The sequence below is a fragment of the Accipiter gentilis genome, chromosome 31 (assembly GCF_929443795.1).
Source record: "Accipiter gentilis chromosome 31, bAccGen1.1, whole genome shotgun sequence".
NCBI lineage: Eukaryota > Metazoa > Chordata > Aves > Accipitriformes > Accipitridae > Astur > Astur gentilis.
In genome coordinates, this window is record NC_064910.1 from 7,058,336 (window position 1) to 7,076,150 (window position 17,815).

Consider the following 17,815-nt stretch of genomic DNA (forward strand, 5'->3'; position numbering starts at 1 on the left):
GCGCGGGGGGGGGGGGAGGGGCGTTCCGCCTCGGCACCGGGGCGACGAGGAGGCGCGCACGCTATTGGCCGGGGCGGACGGGGAGGAGCGCGGGGGATTGGCTGACGCTGGGCGGGGGCGGGGCGGCCGCGCGGCAGCCGGGGGAGCCGGTAGGGGGAGCCCGGCGGCGCGCGGCCGCGGCGGGCCCGCCTCCCCGCCCCGCGTCCCGGGGGCGCGCGCAGCGGGGCGGGGCGGGGGCGGAGCTCATCCCTTCTCCGCTCTGTGAGGGACGGGCCCGATCCGGCGGGGCTCGGTTGCGCGGGCAAGGCCGCACCGGCAAAGCGGGGCCCAGCGAGAGAGCTGGTGGGTGTCGGCCGCAATGGGGGTGTCGGCCCCGCGTGGGGAGCTGGAAAAACGCGATTCCCTCTGGCGGGCAGTGGGGGGCGGGCCGAAGCGGAGCCCCGCCCGCCGGTGCCGCCGTCGGTGGCCCCCCTCCCTGCCCGGGTGTGGGTCCCGCGGTTCTCTTCTGGCCGAGGAACGCCTCGTCGCCGTTTCGGTTAACGACGGAACGGCGACGCGTTTGATGACGTCTCGCTGTGAGGTCATCCCATCGCTTTCTGAACGAAGGGGAGCCCCCGGTCCCCGGCATCTCCCTCCCCGTCACCACCCCGAAGGGGAGCGAGGGCACGTTCCGCGCCCCGTGAGGGGTTGTGCGTTCCCCCCGAGACTGATGGAACCGAGGGGGACGCCAAGGCCGCGCGTCAGTCGGTGGCGGTGACGAAGGGAAGGGTGGTGGTCACCTGCTCTTGCTGCCGCGGCCTAAAGTGTCCCGGAGGGCAGCGCTCGCCCGGTTCTTCCATGATCCGGTTCAGCGGAGAGCTACCGGCTTTGCCGGTGGGGTTCTCGGCGACAGCGAGCTGCAGTGGCGAGCAGCTGGAAGCCAGGGGTGGAAGAACATCCCTGTTGAGTGCGATGGTCTCTTTCACCAGCTTATCTTGTGGAAGGGCATCTTGAGGGACAGCACGTCGGGCATAGCCTGAGGAAGGTCTGAGGGCATGGCCTGGAGGAAGAGCTTTCTGTGGTGTGTGATGAGAGGAGGAGGGCTTGGAGGGTCGTGACAGCAGACGCTGCTTCTGCCATCTGATTCGTCTAGTATCGGTACTCCTCTCAGGTCACCCAGCCCGGAAGACCTTGGCTTTCTAGTTAGCCATACTGGTGTGAGAGGTGGGATCCAGTTTCTAATACTAATTGCAAGCTAGCGTTCTGCACATAGACCAAGTAATAGATGCGTTCCTTAATTCACATTATTGGTGGGAAAGAAACCAAGATCTGAGAGAGGTACAGGCTTCACGTACATACACAGATGTTATAAAATGACGCCTTTGGGAAAAAAACAGGGTCTGCAGCCATGTGAGGTGTGATCCAGAAGCCTTGTTGATAGAGCAGCTGCTCACCAGCCGACTAGATCACAGCGAGAGGTCTGCTTGCAAGACACTCAGCTGGAACAGCGAAGCAGATGGAAGAGGATGCCAGTGAGCTTCCTGCCGTGGCCAGCACGGTATTCAAGGAAATGATGGAGTCCTTGGAATTTTGGGCCAATTTAGAATTTACTAACAACTGCAGCAAGGACTTTAATTGTAAGACTTAGGAAGAAGATCAAAGGATTACAAATTGCCAAGGAAGTAATCTGTGTAGGTGTGCGGTACGGCTAGCTGGAGAACTTGGGAAGGCATGGACATGAACAAGAGCTTTCCACCCTTACCTGTGATGAAGTGAGAAAAGAAGTTGAATATCTTCAGTCAAACAATGTGAAAGCTCAGTAGTTTAGAGAGGAAGACTCTGTGGGAGAAGGTTCCTCACAACTCATATGGATTTCTGTATAAATAGGTAGAAACATGAACTTTGGCAGCTGACTCGAACGCTGAGTCTATGAGAAGACATTTCAGTTTACAGAGGGGCTGAGGATATACAGAACAGGCCAGCTTTGTCTTCCCCTCTGTCTTGCTGACGTGCAGAGAAATCGTAGTTCTCTGTTCCTGCCAGAGAGAGAGGTTTGGTTCTGCGGGGTCGAAGAGCCCTTGCAATAGACTGGGGAGGTGAAACTGTGTCAGTGGTCTGCAGAGTGGAAGAGGCCAAAGGGGCTGTTTCTGGGTCTCTTTTAAACCTGCTAGAGAGAATAGGAGTTACGGTTTGATACAAGAGTGTGAAAGACTTGAGAGAGTGATAGCTTATTAAAGCGAAACTAAGTTTTCCTGATAGGAGTGACTGAAAGAAACTCGTGTGAGTAGCTGTGGCTATAAATGTCCGTAACTGTACACAAAAACGTAGGATAATGTTCACCTAGCTCAGCGTCTTGTCCATGACTGCTACCAGAAGCATCCAGCGGGGAAAGCACAGAGTGATGCTTTCCCCTGTGTACACCTGGCTTCTGGCCATCTGCTGTTCACGCACTTCCTGAGTCGAAGGTCAAATGCTCATCACTACGATTCCCAGCCCCAAGGAAATTTTTTTTTCTTGAGCTCTTCTTACGTGCTCTATGAAACCATTTTTATTTTTTGGCGTGCATAAAGCCCTGTGGCAATGGGTTGTGCAGTTTAAGAACTGTTGCTGTGCAAACCAGTACTTCCTTCTCACCTCTGCTCATTGCTCATCATTCTGTGCATCTCTTGCCATGCCTTACCTCAGTTGTTCCTCGCTTAGGACATATCCCCTTCTCTGGCATCCTTGTTTTGCCATCCTTGTTGCCCTTCTCTCTTTTCTACTTCTGCCGTATCCTTTTTGAGAAGGGGGGACCAAACTTGCATCCAGTGTTCAAGCCTTGAGTGTCCCACAGATTTATACACCTTTATGAGTCCTTTTTACTTCTCTTTTCCTTTTTCATGTTTGCTCGTTTGAGCCGTGAACCTGACACTATAAAAGAACTGTCCTCGATGACCTCCTCAGCAGGAATAGATAGGTAGCACCCACCACTACAAAAGGGGAGGATTCCTTCCTTTTCCACCCCACTCTCATTGCAGTATTTTACTTTGTATTTATCAAATATTTGATATCACTGCCATTTAATGCAGTCATGCAATATTACAAAAATCCTCTGCAGCACCTTGCTGCCAGTTTTAGTTTTTACAGTCCTGAATGATTTTTGCTCACCAGGAAGCTTAGCACGTACCCGAGAAGAGTGCATCATCCGTCCCTTTACGCACGCATGGGGGGGTTACTCCTCAGTCTCACCTTTGTGCACACAAGTTCTGGTCATTGCTGTAGTTTCATGCAATTTTCTCAGCACAGAAATTGGACTTGGTGGTTTATAGTTTGTTGGATTATCTCCATGGCCTTGTTAAAAATTGGTATCAGACTTGCCACCCTTCTTTCTTTGGTACTGAGACCATTTTGATGAGCAGCTTGCACATCGCAGTCTGTAGTTTAGCATCTTCATCCTTCAGCTGATAAAAATCTCTTGGGTGAATCCCATCTGGTCCTGGTGACTCATTTTATGCATTTCATTTCACATCTTTTACTGATGCTTCACTGTGAGACAGTTCTTTTCACTTGTACCCCATCAGTAAAGGTTCTTGTCTGGGAACACCTCCAAGATCCCATATAGAGATGCAAAGAATTAATATAGCTTTTCTCCTAATCCTTTCTTGAGGATTTTGTATGTTGCTCTCATCTGTCGACCTCAGACTGACAAGCAGATTTTCTGCTTCTGGTGTGCTCGCAAAAGTTGTATTTGTTCATTTTTGGGATGAAGTTTATGGTTAGAAATGATCACACCTAAAATTGTGCCTTAAATTGAGGGACAGTTTGCTGCATGCTAATCCACAGTCAAAGAGACCTGTGATGCTTCTGTCCAGGTGGTCTTTTTTGTACAGCCTGCTTCTAATAACAAATTCTGCTGAAGACAACAGAACAAAAAGATGAAATATCTTTAGAAAGAGAAAGCTGCCTCTTCTTTTCCTATAAATTTCAGAAATGTAAGCCACTCTTGGATAATATACTTACTGGAATAATGGATGTAGAATTGCATAAAATGGACTTCAGAGCAATAAAAAGTTTCCCCAATGACTGAGATAGCAAAAAAATTGTGACTCATACATGGCTAATGCAGCCATCTGAAATTATTCTACCCAAATTAAAAGGTTTCTGGGCAGAGCAGGAAAGCTAGCAGTTTAGAAGGTGGAATACTTTATAGGAAGTGGGATGGGCATAAGCACCAGTTGACAAAGGGAATTTTGAAGCCACAATGATTTCTAAAACAGATTGCCATTTCAGGGTAGCAAAAATCTTAATCTAAGAAAAAGGTGGGGGCAAAATACCCTTGGGGCAGAAAGTGTAGTAAATGTTCTGCAAAAGAGTGTTTCTGTAACTGCACAGGGTGCTATATTTTGTGAGCACATGAGTGTGTTGGATATTCTTGGGCTCAAAACTTGTGTAATGAAGAAGAGAGAGTATGTGATACTAGTGCAGACTCAAATAAAATGAGTTCTCACCCAGATTTGATTTCTGAAATGGATCACATTACACTTGAGGAGGAAGGTTGGGGCCCCAGCTACCCCAGTGGGTCTGGGGGGGTGGGCAGATTCCACAGGAGATGCATCACTGCAGCACAGTCTCATGGTGTAAGGGGAAGAATTCAGTTTTCTGCCTTTGCAGAACAGCTCCTCTGGGAGCAGGTTGAGCATATTCCATTTCTTTTAGATGGCTTATAGAATAGCTATTAAATGGTCAATAAAAGCATAAAATATACCTGTCATTCTTTATGTTTGGGTTTGAGTAAGAACCTCAGTAAAAATCATGCTTTGAGTTCCTAAAGAGGGAAAGAAGGATTTATGCTATACTTAAATTTCTGACTCTCAGTCTCGCTGTCTAACTCTGTCCTGTTGGCTCATAAATGCTAATACAGATACAGAGATTCCAGACTAAAAGTGACACAGACAATCTAGTCTGGCAGGTAACCCTTTGCAAATGCAAATAAACCTTTACAAATTATTTGAGCGTTAGTATGCAATTGTTTCAGTATTTAAATGAAAACCAGCCTTTGACAAATTGTCATTGTTACTGGAAAATTAGATCCACAACCAAAGAAGCACATTCAGTTTGATTTGATTTCCTGAGCTAAGGGAAAGGCTGTGTAATTTAACTGTAGAAGCTGTTTTTCCTTCTTTCCTTATTAAAATTGATTATGTTATTGTTTGGTATTGTATTTTAGATGACAGCCACGGAACACGAACTGCATTGTGGGCACTAGGCAAAAACTGCTAATGAAGGATCAATAGAAAAAGACAGCATTTGAAAGGAGAAAGAAAAAGTGGCAAAGAAGATGTATTAAATCAACTTGCTCTGCAGTAAGTATTTGAGTTTCTTCTAGCAAAGAGGCTGAATACTTAGGAAACAACTCCCACCAGCCTATCTTTTATCCCACATTTCATTTGGGAAGGACACAGTGGGAAGGAATTAAATCACACCTTAAAGTCAAAGGGTAGATTAAAGCACTTCCAGATTGTTCTGTTTATTCTCATGAGAATTCTCTCTTGTACACAGATTCCTTTCTATAATAATTTAAGTGACCCATCCCATCTACAGTGTGTTTTAAATAGCAACATATCAGAAAGAGGAAGGAGTAGGTGCATTTTGTATGCATCTCTTCATGTGCATCTTTCTAGCGACCTTTGCATGTTTTTCTTCCTAGTTCATCTCTTCAATTCAAAACACAAGACAGGACCACCAATGCAGAAACAGATTTTGTTATTCCTGGAGCAGTCAACAGTATTGGCATGCTAACAATGCCTAAAAGCCTTCCTGAGTAACTGTATGAGAACACATCTTCACTTGTTAGTCAGACCTCAAAGGTGCCAAGGGTTCTTGCATCAGTTTGAAGAGTGCTTAAGAAACTCCAAATATATCATCGCATGAGTGCTGAACACTGGGTGGCTTAGAAATAAACATGTTTGTTGCTGAAATCTTTTAACTTCTGTGAATTTTAGTGATGCCTCTTCATTTTGAGCCAGTTTTCAAATGGTGGATGCTCACACATGTAAATTAATGTTAGTCCACTCACTTGGTTTCTTGAGTGGTAGACACTTCCAGAAGAAATGGCGCTTTGGCCCCATTTTAAAATCAATGGTGAAACTCCAGCAGGGTCATATTGGCACGTAAAAGCAGCATACAGCGTGGCTATTTGCATATACATCTTTGCGTAGACTCTTCTTCTGACTAGGAAACCCTTCTTTGATAACTCAGAAACATTTTTTTTCCTCAAAAAATTATTTGAAGCAAAATGATATTTTCATTTGTCCTTTCTACTTACTGTTTAATCAGACAGGGATTTTTGAAAATCCATCTGTAATTCTAAAATAGCTGAGCATGTGTTTTGTGTAAAAACATTCAGTATATTCATTGCTCGGGAACTCTTTACTGTGAACTTTAATCTGAGCACTCAGCATTTTTAATTTGAGCTATGCAATTGCACATCTGACTCAAATGGGACTATTTCCGTTCTGTGGCTTGATGATTTATGCTTTATGTTTCTGTTTTCATCCAAAATCAATTTCAGTTGAATCTTTACCTATGCAGATAAAATTGCAGGAGGAAGGACTTTATGCTTAAGCTACAAATTTGAAGTCCACCTTCTGGAAGAGTATTCGATAATTCAGAGCTGATTAGAGAGCTTTTGTCCAGGAAGTGGGAGATTCAGGTTCTCCTTCTTCCTCTGCCCACAGGGTTTTAAACTGCAGCCCAGGCTATGCCTATTAGGAGCAGAGAGTTCATCTCCTCTGGCTGAGGTTACTTTGCTTTGTTTACAGGGATTAAAGATTCACTGGGAGGGAAAGAGAGCAAAAGCAGAGTCTGATGGGTTTAGTGGGAGTGTGCTTGGTGAGACGCAGGATGGTGGTCTGTGTTCTAGTCCTGTTCCAGGAGCAAGGCAAATGTGCTCCATGGCAGTCGGGTACAAAAGCATAAAAATACATGTGTGTAGGGACTGGAAATCTGTTGTCCCTCTTGCCCATTTCAACTCCCAGCCATTGGGAGAGTCACTTCTTCCCATTCTTTCCCTTTAGAAAGAAAATTTCAGAAATTTAGTAAAGAATTTTTTTTTTTTCTTTCTGTCTCTCATGTATATAATTGTATGTGTACATACTTATTTATGTATAAACATATACACTCGATATTTAAATATTAAACCAAAAGTTTCTCATTAGAAATCTGTTTCAGACAGGGAAGAAGTAAGTTAGAGTATCTGATGATGTGACACTTTTCCACATGACATTTGACCAGAAAGATGCTTGGAAAAGCTAATTTATAAATGTGCTTTTAGGACCTAATACAATCCTTTTGTGCAAGAAGGCAAAATGTCAGTAGTATTTTTAGGAGCATCACTGAGCATTGTGGTACAGTGGTATATACAGACCAGGCAAAGAGAGAACCTCAATCTGCAAAGACCCATTTAGAAAAGTATCTTTAAATATATTTGACGATTTTGTTTGCCTCCAGCAGTGGTGCAGCTCCGCTCATTTGTCTGTATCCCGAGTTCTGCGTCATTCATTTTCTCACGTTCCCATATGTTTCAAACACCCAGTGAGCTCTTTGCAGCTTTCTTTCCAAGTGCCTACAAAGTTTCTCTTGTGCCTGGCTCTTTATTGCCTTCTAAGTATGCTGCACATCCTCAAAGTGTCTTGTTATTCATCTCATCTCCTGTTCTATGCTGAAAGCTTTTAAATACATTTTAATGATGCATAACAGCAATATAATGAGCCTAATAGCATGCTATTGATTTTCATTTGAAACACTGACATTTTAACATTTCAATAGCCTTTTAACAGTGTGTATATTTAATGTGATTCAAAGACAAGGCAAATGCAACACAATATCTCTCTACCAAAAAGAAATTCCACAATCTCTATCTACCAAAGGTCTCCCCACCTCACCCGCCATCTGTTTGCTGCAATCAGCTGCATTAGAAGTATATAATTTCCAGTGCCTTAAAACAAGCAAGACCTAATCCTTGTTACAAGGAAATAAAAGGGGAAAACACAAAATTACTGTATCCAGACACAGCTTCGCTTATCTGCTCTGGTCACGGTGAAGATACTAATGATCCACATCCAGTCAGTGCTGTCAGAGAATGCAATGCATTAGCTCCGTAGCAAAGTAAACTGCCCAAGGATGCCCTCTGGACAGGAGATAGCTGAGTTATGGGACCCCCTAACTCAGGCTAAGTGGGTGGGCTAAGAAACACAAAAAGAAAAATGAAATGAGCAAACATACACATCAACGTAAGATAAGATAGCAGTTCCCTTTTGATGAATAACTCAGTAGTTACATCCTAGGGAGAGTTTTGTTTTCAGGAGAGGTTTCTGAGAAGTCAATGAGCAAGATGTGAAGCAGCCAAATGGTGCCCTGACTAGCCCGAGTGTGTGGCTACTTGGACATAAAACTAACAGCAGCATTGCCAGGCTGCACCAGCCATGTATTTTCCTTGTGTTATAACTAAAGACCTTCTTTTTCCAGTGCTGTGACATGGTTTGTTAAGGAGTGTTTATAACAAACAAGTAACAGTCAAGTTTGCATCGAGTATTAACCTTACCCTTCTGGCTTTTCACAGCATCACTTCTTTACATACCAATTATCTGTACAGCAACATAAATGTGCATGACACAATCAAGATGATAGGAAATGCAGTTTCTGCCCTGTAGGTTGATTGAACCCATGTAAGGTAATGGAGAGAGAGAAAAGCAAAGGACCAGGGAAACAAGGAAGACATGCTTTTGCAAGGTCTTCGTTTTGCTTGCTTTCCCAATGTGCAGCTGTTGGTTTGTAACCACATCAACCAAGAGGATCATCTGACAAGTCATGACTCAGACTTTATTGCAGTTGAGTATAATTAGACAGGGGGTTTGCTATTGAGCTTAAAAAAAAAAAAAAAAAAGAATCAGCTGCTTTGATTACCATTTTGTTCAGATGTTTTTCCAATCTTTGTGCTTTTCTTTCAAGATCATGATGCAAGTGAGGTCAGGAGCAAAATTTCTGAGAACATGTAAGTGATTTTGGAGTCTAAGATGCTCTTTGATTTAGTAATACTTCCCAGTGTGCAAATTAGTCTGAAATTAAGATACACCATTCTCAGAGGTTACCTAAAAAATTAAAAACTTTTTAGCAAATAAGGTACCCAAGACAGGCATAGGCACATGTTTTGTGATTAAAATGTAAGTAAAGTTCTATTTCTGCCTGTATCAGAGACACTGACTTCTGACTAGTGACAGAGATGATCAAGAAGGCCGTCTTCATTTGGTTGACAAATTTGGAAATGGGAAAAATAGTCTACCTTGAATAGATGGTGGTAGTAATGAGTAACTGCTGAAAGCAGTAGAGCGGAGCATGGGTTTTAAACTGGTCTGAGAAGAAATCTCAAATACATATAACTGAAGACAGACGAAAAGGCTGTTACCTTTTTATTTAAGATAGGTCCCATGAACGGTCTCCTGGAAGTACCTAATTCTCTTGGCTGGTGGCGGAGGGATTGTAGAATGATTAGCTCAGGTGTCACATATTTGACCTCTAAGTTAGGACAGATCAGTCCCATCCTCTGGAGAAGCAAGGTCAAGTTGGAAGCTGAGGGGAGGCTAACTCCTGGTAAGAGCCCCAGTTATACCTGCAGGCAAGATACATGTTCCTTTTCTTATCTTCCAATGGTGTGTTGCATCCCTTTTTCCCAGACTGTGCTGGTCTTTCCTATTTTAAACTTAAATTCTTCAGGACAAGGACTGCCTCTAGTGACAGTCCTCAGTACAGCATTTGCTGGGACTGCACAGTATACCTGTAATGGATATTCTAGCATGTCTCAGAAAGAAGGGGCTTCCATGTATAGGCCATTGAAGCAAAAAATAAAAGGTAGTGCAAAAGCAAAGGAGATGATAGACAATACAAGTGCATCTGTTCTGCCAACCCGCCATGAGGGAAGTCACCCTCGGTTCCTGCTGTACGAACCATTCTCTTTTTTTGATGTTATGTCAGCACTCGTGTCTTGCAACAATCAGAAGTTTCTAGAGGATGTAGAACTGCTTTTTTCCCTGTCTGTTAATTGTGACTATAAAAGCCCAAGTCCACAATGCTGCCAGTTCAATGAAACCGAAAGGTAGTAAATTCAAATCTTGTAAACAGAAAGCAGTTTACATACAGCATGCATAAAAAGAACTTACTGCCACAGATTATCACTGAGGCCAAGGTTGTAAGGAGGCTTACAACATTTTCAAAGATAACAAAATATCTAGAGTTCATGCAGGAAAGGAGAAATTTAGAAGGCGTATAAGTGCTTCTTCAGCTTACACAATCTGTTAATGATGGATGAGACCTTCTTGGGGAGTATTTCCTCTGAAGTAGCTAGTCTTGGTCACCGTCAGACAGGAATCTCTAGACCATAAATCTGATCAAATATAGCAATTTCCATGTCGCTCACTTACACCTGAGAGAGTCTGCTGACTTCAAAGTGCATGAAGTGTTTGGTCTTAAGCACATCATCCCTCATTGGTGCCGAAAAAGTACATTCATTCTGTGGTGGTGTGAAAAATTGCCCAACAGGCATTTGTTTTGCAGGCGAATGATGTATAAACATGGGTAATGTGGTGTCACTGTACAAGACCCTGCATGGGTTGCTGTGCTGCTGTCGTATGCCTAAAAGGACCCCCGGTTTTGAAATTCACGCACCTCCTGCTCTTCCTTTTAATTCTTTGCTCAAAATCCAGTGCAAACTTCCTCTCTCATCCTGACTATTTATAAGTATACATAGAAACAAATGTTTTGTAAAGATGTGAGAGACATTCTGCTTTATTCCCAGGGGCAAATAAAGCCTTTTATTTTTAGCCCAGTTTCCTAAGGAAATGAGACTGATGCAATCACATTGTCTATTTGTCTGTCTATCAAATCAGCCCCCTTCCCCCCTTCCCATCAACTTCTCACCATTAATCTTTTCCAGCTAGATCTGACAGAAAGGCAAAATTCTTTCAGAACTCTTAAATGCATGTAAGTTTTATGAAAATCAGCGGCTGGGCCAGAGGAGAGATCTCATCAGTTCCCTCACTGGAGAGTAAAGTACTGGTTGAATTCAGTGAGTAGGCAGCAACATGCTGGCAGTCCAAAGGGGCTGAATGCAAAGGGACTGAATGTTAAGGTCGTGTTCTGGGGAGCTTCTTCAGTGGTGGCTCAAGGAACAACCTTGGGAAAGAAAGGCAAAACCAGAGCTAGAGAAGTGGTCATCGCTGTCTTTGCCATTACCCCACAAGGGTTTCCCAGGTAATTCCTGTCATGGAAAATAGTATACACTGGAGAAATAGGGACAGGTTCACATCTAACCACTCAGTTGATAACCCCACTGCAAGTGCACATGCTGCCTCAAATGAAGAGTGCAGATTTGCCAATATATTAAGTTGTGGGCAGTCTCTGAGTTTTTCCAGCATCACTGTTGGGAGATTTTTACCTACCAAACATACCAAGTATGTTCAGACTACGGCAGAAGAGCAGCCTGTCCCCTGGCTGCCTGACCACCTGCCTTTTCCACTGTAAGATACGGTCCTGAGCAGGATGTGTGTGTTTCTGTGTTGGAGGGAAGTATGTAGTATAATTATTTATTTACTGTACCTGTGTTTGCAGTGATGTCTGGAAAATAGTCCAGATGCCCGAGAAATAGTCTAAAGATAAAGCTAAGATTATAAGCCTAGTGAACATGAGTTGTATGAATGGAAATATGTTCCATTGTGACTTATATATTCTCTTATATTTCAGCATCACAGCATTCTCCTCTGTGGCTTGTATTTTAAGTCTAAGTAGCGATGGAAGTGCATAAACACCTTGGATATATGTAGCATGATGCCACATTAAGGGAGAAGGGCAGACAGGTAAAAGGAAAAGCAGTTCTGGTTTTCAGACAGCTTCTCCAACTTAGTCTGACATCTGCTCATGCCTTTCTAGCATCCTTATTGTGATGTTTGAGAATTTTTTTTAATGGAGACATTGGTAGGATCATTTAAGAGACTAAGCTTCCTTTAGTTCCTCCCTATTCACTAATATGCTGGTCAGCAGATAGTGCTTAAACATCTTTTTAGCAAATAGATAAGGTCCCTTGTCACAGCTCTGGGAAGCAGCTTTTTCTGTTAGGGAATTCCAGCAAGTCAGTGCCCTAAAAATGTATTTAAACCAGTGTTGGTGACATGCCTTTTCTTCAGTTGCCCCACCCTTCTTCACTGAACTGAAATTCTTTCAAGCTTAAATCTGAAGTATCTGAGCATCTGGAAACTACTGTCTTGCAAGGGAATCAGAACAGGCTAATGGGTAAAGATGAGATAAAAAAGATGCCACAGAAGCAATGACCCTGTTGTGATGGGCAATGTAAATAAGAAAATTCTCTTCTCCCCTCCCCCATTACCAAAAAACCAAGAATACAGTTTCCTTCTTAGATAAGATGACAAGGCAGGAATCTGTTGGGGGGGGAGGGGGGGGAGGGGAATAAAGGTTCCCTGTTCTCCTGCAAGTGCTTAGTGATTTTGGACACAGATCCAATTTTTTTTCGCATGTGGTTGGCCTTGGAGTGCATGGGAAAGGAAGAAGAGTCAAGAAATACCTACAGCATGAAAGCCTTCCTCTCACATACACAAAGTACGATGTACACAAGCGCACAAGTGTGCCACTTGCAGTACAGAGCTATGAGACCCTGTGGCATCCCTGATTTCTCTTGCTGTCCCTGCCTATCGCAGAAAACTGGCGTCCTTAACTGACACCCTCACAGAAGCTGTTAAGGTCCAGAGTGCTGTGGTAACACAAATGGCATGGAGCACACTGGCATCCAAACAAGTTTGAAGGCTGAGCCATTTTGCCTTCAGCAACTGAAACCATTCTGCAAGTATTTAATATATAATTAAACCTTCTTTTCCCATAAGGTGATCTGACCTCAGCATATAGCTTTGCATGCCGGACAAAAGATCGTGAAGTGGGTCAAATAATGTAATGACGGGCAGAAACATTCTATTTGTAAGTGTATCATTGGAAAGAAACTGAGTCCCTTTTCCAGAGGGGAAACCCTAGCTTTCTTCGGGATCCCTGTTTCATGCACTATGCATCCTGTGCTTGTGTCCATAAATGTTTCCCTGTGATCAGCCACCATCTGCAGATCTATGTCCCTGACTGCCAATCATTCCTGCTTTCTTGCAGAGATCACACCAAGGACAGGCGCATGCAGTCAGTGTAGCTGGAAAAGTGCACTCTGCCTCAGCCAGCTACTATTTCACATATATTAGCCACCGGAGCCTGTGGTTTGGCATCAGCAACCACAGCACAAACATCTTACTATCACAGCATTAGAAGTTGTCTAACCAACACGAAAATGGTTACCTAGACCTGGCATGGCCATCTCCCGGTTAGTAGTGATGACCCATTTGTGCACTGGCCCCTCTCCCTGGTTTATTATAGCACCTCTGGGTCAGAGTAAGCTCTTCACAGGGCTCCATGAAGGCGGCTTTCCCTGCGCAATAACTCTGTAGCTGCTGCTCATCACCCCTACTCTAGATCTTGATGCAATTTCACAACCCTGTGGCACCAGAGACCTCAGCTGGCGAGGGCTGAGGCAAACAACAGCCATCTCCATTCTGCTACATCAGCAGCACCATTTCTTTGCCAGGGACTATCACTGTCAAGTAAGGGTTAAAAACACCACTGCTGAAATTCCTTTCACGGCCAGAGCCTTCTGTGTGCATCCTTCTGAAATAACATCACAGTCCAAAACAGGAACAGCTCATTCAATGGTGCGGGATCCATGCCTGGGCAGCAGCTGGAGAGGACACAAGGGAGAAAATGCTGAATCAGAAGTATTTTATTTTTGGTAGTTCAATAATGGACTAGGAACGTCTGTGAGCAGGAGTTGAGGAAAGACAAACACGTCTTTCCGCAGCATGTGGTGAAACAGTTCCTTAGGTAGCTCATACCGGTGATGCTTTGAAGTCCCAAAACTCCCAAAACTCCTCGCGTGGACTTGCATATAGAACTGTGAATCAAATGTGTGCTTTGGGGCAAGTTTGGTTTGTCTGGGTATCCACACCCACATATGTAAGCCAGGGTAAATGCTACAGCGAGAAGCGGGCAGAGGTGTAACTTGCCAGAGCTCCAAATGTGTGGCAGAACTGAAAGCATCAGGTTTCCCGAGTCCTAGGGCTGCTCCTCAGCCAAAAAAGGGCAAAGCAGTAATACAATTAGCTTGATTTCAGTTCCTCTGTTAGCTCACTGCTTTCTCCATGTAGGTATACAAAGTGCCTGTACAGATGTACATGTTCCTGTATTTTTGTAGATATGTTCTTTGTCTTTAGGAGATGGCATGCCCCAGCAAGCTCCTTGGTTTACAACATCCTTCCTCTGGCCAGAAGGAGTTACTGCAGCTTCCACAGGCCATGCTGGGGCAGACTAAACTTTATCTCACATTGGCACAAGGTAGATGCGCTGAGAGCTACTATAGGATAGATCAATAGCATGAAAATGCTCCTAAAAATGTCTTTGTGTTAAGGTCCTGAGTCTTGTTGCTGAAGAACATAAGCACTTCTGAGACAAGCCACTGTGTCCTCAGAAGACTTGATCTGTACCGTGAATGGATCAAGTCACATACATCTACCACTGTGAGTGCAACCTTGTAAAAAGGAGCACAGAGAAATGCCAGTACTGTACTTAGATAAATGGTTTCAACAGGAAAAAGTGAGTTGGCTCAGTGTAGTTTATTTACGATCTGAACATTCAGAGCATTTCAAATGTCTACTTGATCAACAAAGGAAAAAAACAACTCTGTATTTACAGAGTTTTGTACCAACCTCCCCGTTCCCATAACTCTTAAGCCTGTGGCTAATTTCAGCTAACGGAGAGAGGGGGGCAGAGGCCTGGAAGAGATGGAGCTGTACAAGCTCCATCAGCTGGAAGCTTGGTGGCGGAGAAGGGGTCTACTGTGGAGTCTGCCCTCATTTTTGCTCTTCGGTCTCTCAAGTCTAACCAATTTTCATGCTCTCAGTTCTTGGCCGCGCTGCACCTGTGTCGGACCAGCCGGCCTCAGCATGGAGGCCTTGGGAGGGAGTCCAGGACCACGCTGGAAGGAGGGGAGACAGGAGGTATTGGGAGAAGGGGGGACTGAAGATGTAAAGGCAGCGTGGGGATCTGGAGAGGGGGTGCAGGGAGACTGTTACAGTAAGGGAAGGCAGAGAGGAGAGTGGAGGCTGTTAGGGGTTTTGCTGGTTCTGCTGCTCACAAAATCCCCTTCTTTGACATGTGAAAGGAATGTGAAGGTGCAAGACAACAGGAATTAATAAATAATCAGTAATAGTCAGTGCTTTTCAATTCTAAGCCTTTTATAAACATTAATGAAACTTCATGAGCTGTTGGAGAGGTATTTAAGCCATATTCCATTTTCATAGATAAGGAGATGAAAGCTCTGGCTTAAGTCCAAAGTTTTCAAAAGCAGAAACTACTTTTAAGAGCTCTTCTCAACACTTAGCACCAGAACTCCAAAGGGATTGATTTCACAGTTGCCGTCATTGTCAACTGTATGCTGATTACTTCTGCAAAGCTAGGTCTAAACCTGTGCACTCAAAAGCAGCAACGGCTTCTGAAAATTCAGGCTCTGTTGGCTTGTTGGGTTTTCCCAAAGTATGTAAGGAGAGACTGGTTTATGAGAGAAATAGATATGTAAAAACATTTTAATTTGTTACTATTGCACCATGACAAGAATGGAAACAAACACTTTGTGGGCTTAAGACACTTACAAAAAGGGCAGAGTAAAACAAAGATTAAAAGATTTCCAAGCAAACCCATTCATCTGTGCAAATGGGAAGGGAAGCAGAGCATGTTTTCAGTTCTTTCTACATCTCCCATAAAGACTAGCCAGATGGTTTGGGTGCATTTCTGTGTGTGATGAATATTTTACTCCTGAAAGGAATAGAAAACATGGACGTGTATGTCGTCACCAGCTTCGCTGAAGTGAGGGAGAAACAACGCGGGACTGGATTAGAAACCATGTGAATTGGTAGTCGGAAAAAAAAATATGTTTATAGCAGTATAATAAAAAAAGGAAGAGAGAGTTATAGTTATTTTCTTTGAGATGATGCATTCCCAACTTTAATTGTTCTATGGCCATGTTTGTTTCAAAGACTAATGTCTTGTTTGCTTATCTGCAAAAACATGGGTGCTGAAGAAGCCTCCAAATTCTGTTGAAATGGTGGGTGTCATGTTTAAATTAGCCAGCAGCCAAAACAGGAGGCAATCACAGAGCTTTCACACAGAATATAGCAGTGAGGTAGAAGCAGAAATGCAGTACTGATAAAGAGAGCAGGTTCAAATCCAGTCCTAGGCTTGTGGAGCTCAGTTCCTACCCGGCAATATCAGCGATGTGCCAAGTATACTCTCAGCATAACCTTGAGTGTCATAGCAGATCAGTGGGAAGATGTAAGAATCACAACAGAAATGCTCCTTTGGGGATCCTGAGTGCACAGAAATGAGTAAAAAATTGCCAGAAAAAAATTATCTTAAAGGGTACCTCAAAGGAGCTCACATACGCATTTTAAAACTTGTCTCAAAGTGCTGACACTTCTGTGACAATCAGGTTTGCGCTGTGACACAGTTTTGGCACTCTTGCAGCTGCAGCTCCCCACGGGTGGTTCGAAATCCTCAGGAGGTGAGCAGAAATGGTAGTTCCTCCCTACAGCTTCTTGCCGCACTGCCGTGCCCAGCCCCAGCACCACCAGCAGCCCCGGCACGCTCGCACCGATGCTGCTCGGGTGGTAACACGGCGTTGAGGCCTATGGTGGGAGATGCTGACTCTCCCCAGCTGCCAAACAGGTGGGCAGGGTTCACAAAAATGGAAAGCGGTAGAGTTTTATGTGGCTTCAAGATGGTCGTAGAGTCCCTATGTGCGCAGGGTTATGAGAAATCCCATGGAACAGGAGTATGGTATCAGACCCCGCTGCATATACGCAGGACGGAGACCATAATAACTTAAAGGGAGATGATATACTTTCACGTGTTTCTGTTCTGCAACTCTTGTGTGCTTGAGTTCTCTGACTGAGAAAAAGGCATGGTTATTTCATGATTTCAAAAAGGCCTTTCTGTTTATATGGATGATATTTCAGGGGATGGTTGAAGGAAAAACAGGGTAAGCACTTAAAGGAAATCTTTAAAACAACAAGAACCTCTGGCTCCAAGTGCAGCAAAGCAAAATGGAAACTCTGCCAGCTTCCTAGGCCTTACTTATAGCTAAGGCAGATTGTACTCAGATCCAGCAAAAGACAGCTGTGGTAGAAATACCCCTGCCCATCTTCATACAGAAACAAGATGGGGCACTATAAACAATGCTGGCATACTTTTGGAGGTGGCTTGGGTTTTGTTTTTTTCCCAAAATCACCTAACTATTGCTGAACTCCTGAAGACTTTTTGATCTTGGAAGATGAATTAGTATGAGGATTTTGGATCAGGAAACAGCCCTGGAGGAAGCTGCTGCTAACACTGGCCGCTCCACTTCAGGCTTCCTTTGAGACTGCCTAGCACGAGTGAATGCCAGCAGCTACGCTTTCTGTAGCATGTTAGTGCAGCAATACCTTTTTCCTATCAAGGTCATTTGCTTTCGCTGCTGAAACACCACCGGTCTACAGAAAATTGCAATTAGAAAACGGGCGGGTCACAACCTCCATTTAGCAAGTTTTGTCCTCTCTGCTCTGGGCTTTTCACCTTGTCACAGGTTATGGAGCCTTTGCACCTTTTCTTCTGATTCTGCCACCTTTGTTCTTGGCATCACTAATTTGCTGTCTTGTTCAAGGTCTCGTATCACCAA

The 17,815-nt window shown here is 44.1% G+C and overlaps 1 long non-coding RNA gene across 1 annotated transcript; it reads left to right on the forward strand.

The window, feature by feature from the left end:
• The first annotated feature begins 240 nt into the window (after positions 1 to 240).
• Positions 241 to 5,896, forward strand: LOC126052925 (uncharacterized). Its single transcript, XR_007510189.1, has 3 exons — positions 241 to 342; positions 5,186 to 5,321; positions 5,666 to 5,896. It is a non-coding gene; the product is annotated as an uncharacterized LOC126052925 (long non-coding RNA).
• The last annotated feature ends 11,919 nt before the right edge of the window (positions 5,897 to 17,815 follow it).